Source organism: Vombatus ursinus, unplaced genomic scaffold, assembly GCF_900497805.2.
Source record: "Vombatus ursinus unplaced genomic scaffold, bare-nosed wombat genome assembly UNPS02007284.1, whole genome shotgun sequence".
Classification (NCBI taxonomy): Eukaryota; Metazoa; Chordata; class Mammalia; order Diprotodontia; family Vombatidae; genus Vombatus; species Vombatus ursinus.
Window position 1 is genome coordinate 3,295,346 of NW_020947062.1, and position 3,406 is coordinate 3,298,751.

Below are 3,406 nucleotides of genomic sequence, written 5' to 3' on the forward strand. Positions count from 1 at the left end.
GGCTTCATTTGACTCTGAACAACAGCCCTGTGAAGCAGATAGGGTTGGTGCTATTATCCACTTTGTCAGCTAAATTCCTTCCAAAAGTTACCTGCATTTGATGTCTCTATTTCTCAACTCATTCTCTTCTATATCACTTGCAATCTGGCTTCTGATCTTATCATTCAACTGAAGCTGCTCTGTCCAAAGTTACCTGTTAAAGATTTCTTAATTGCCCCCACCTAATGTTTTTTTTTCTCAATCTTCATCCTTACTAGCATTTCTGCAATATTTAATACTGTTACTCTGTCTACTTTTTCCTTCTTGATACTCTTCTGAGTTTTCATGACACTATTGTCTCTTTATTCTTCACTTACCTTTTTGACTATTCTTTCTCTGTCTCCTTTGTTGAATCCTCATCTATGTCATGTCCATTATCTGTGGGTATGTCCTAAGGCTCTGTCCTGGACAGAGGACATTTTTTTTCCAACATTCCTCTCATTTGGTAATTTCATTAGTTTTTATGGATTTAATTATTTTCTCTATGCAGATGATTCTCAGGTCTATGTTTTCAGCCCTAGACTCTTGACTGAGATCTAGACTCTCATCACAAGCTGCCTTTTGAACATTTCAAATTGTATGCCCCATAAACATCTCAAACACAGTGTGTTCCAAATAGAACTTTATCTCCCCTCCCAACTCTCTTCAAAACTTTTATACTTCTGTTAAAGTGAAACATCATTCTTCTTGTTATCCAGTATATGTACATTGTAGATATAATTCTCAATTTTTCACTCTCCCTCACTCCTACATATCCAATCAGTTGTGATGTTTTGTTTCTATATCTAGAACATCTCTCATCTATGCCATCTTCACTGTACTCAGCCATCATCCCATTTCAGGGCCTCATTACCACTTCCCTGTACTACTGCAATTTTCTCATAATTGACCTCCCTCCCTCAAGTCTCTCTTCACTCCAATCCTTTGTTCACAAAGCTACCAAAGTTATTTCCCTAAAGTTCAGGTCTGATCATGTCAAGAGTCAATATTTAAAAACTTTTTGATACACTAGAATTTTTGGCTAAGCTTAAAAAGATAAAATTTTAAAAGGAAAAATGTAAAATCTTTCCTGTTAATTAAAAAAAATACAGCTGTGAATGTACAAGATAACATGAGTCAATAGTGTGAAACTAAAGAAAAAATGAATGAAACATTTGGCTGTTTTTGTAATCATAGAATGTAGCACAAAGGATGTAATAATTCCACTCTATCCTCTCTTGGTCAGACCATATTTGGAGTGTCATGTTCATTTCAGGGAACCACATCTTAAGAAGGATACTTAAAAACTAGAGTCTTCAGGGAGGATAACTGGGATAAAAAAGGGTCTTTAGGTGAATTTGATATAAAGATCAATTAAAGGAACTGGTGATTTTCCCATATACTAGGAAGCTGAACTGGTATTTTTCCAGTTTCTGGAATAAGAACTCGCTATTTGAAAAAATAACTGTTGAAAACTAGAAAATAGTACAGTAGAAACTAGGCATAGACCAACATCTCACACCGTGTACTAAGACAAGGTGGAAATGGGTATGTGATTTAGGCATAATGGGTGATACCATAAGCAAATTAGGAGAGCAAGGAATAGTTTGCCTCTCAGATCTATGAAAAAGGGAAGAATTTATGACCAAATAAGAAATAAAGAACATTATGAAATGCAAAATGGCTAATTTTGATTACATTAAATTAAACAGGTTTTGCATAAACAAAACCAATGCAACCAAGATTAGAAGGAAAGCAGAAAGTTGGGAAACAATTTTTACAACCAGTGCTTCTGATAAAGGCCTTATTTCTAAAATATATAGAGAACTGAGCCAAATTTATAAGAATACAAGTCATTTCCCAATTGATAAGTGGTCAGAGGATATGAACAGGCAGCTTTCAATGAAGAAATTAAAACTATCTATAATCATATGAAAAAAATATTCTAAATCACAATTGATTAGATAAATACAAATCAAACTAATTCTTAGGTACCACCCCATACCTACAAAATTGACTAATATTACAGAAAAGGAAAATGCTAAATGTTGGAGATGTGGGAAAATTGGAACATTAATGCATTGTTGGTGGGATTGTGAACTGATCCAACCATTCTGGAGAGCAATTTGTAACTATGCCCTAAGGGCAATCAAGCTGTGCCTACCTTTGGATCCAACAATACCACTTCCAGGTCTATATCCCAAAAAGATCATAAAAAATGTAAAAGGACCCATATGCGCAAAAATATTTATAGCAGCTCTTTTTTGTGGTGGCAAAGAATTAGAAAATAGGGGGGGGTGCCCATCAATTGAGAATGACTGAACAAGTTGCCGTATGGGAATGTAATGGAATACTATTGTGCTATAAGAAATGATGAGTAGGCAGATTTCAGAAAAAAAGATGAAAAGATTTACATGAACTGATGCTGAGTGAAGTGAACAGAACCAGAATATTGTGCATAGTAACAGCAACATTGTGCAGTAATCAACTATGATAAACTTAGCTCTTCTCAGAAATATAATGATCCAAGATAACTCCAAAAACTCATGATGAAAAATGCTTTCCACATCCAGAGAAAGTACTACGGGATCTGAATGCAAATCCAAGCATACTATTTTCAGTTTGTTTTTTTTTCTTTCATGTGACTTTTTCCTTTTGTTCTGATTCTTCTTTTACAACATGACTATTGCAAAAATATATTTAACATGATTGTACATGTATAACATATATCAGATTGTTTTCTATCTTGGAGAGGGGGTATGAAAGGGAGGCAAGGAGGGAGAAAAATTTGGAACTCAAAAGCTTATCATAATGAATGTTGAAAATTAGTTTTACATGTAATTAGAAAAAAAATACTATTAAGTGCCAAACAAAAAGATAAAAACAAAAAAAATCCCTTCCCATTCTGAAACTCTATGATTTATTGACTATACATATAATCAAATAGTTTCCTTAATAGGTTCTTTTCACTCCACTGATTGCCTAAATGATTGAAATATATAATATATATATATATATATAAAAAGAGTCTTAGACTCAGAACACTTCAGTCGGCGTTCCAACACTCATACTCCCTTTCTAAGAGAAGGAACATATTTCATAGTGGACAACAATTGATGTAAAGACAGGAAAAGGTAGTTTCAAATCTTGCCACCCATACATTTTACCTTGGTGTCCCTAAGACACTAATTTAATACCTGTAAATCTCAGTTTACCCATCTATAAAGTTGGGATACCAATGCCTCTAGGACTTAACTTGCAAGATTGTTGGGAGTATCAAATGAGATAATTTCTATGAAGTGTTTCACAAATTTTTAAGTGCTATGTGCATGCCTATTTATTATCTATCTATCTATCTATCTATCTATCTATCTATCTATCTATCTAT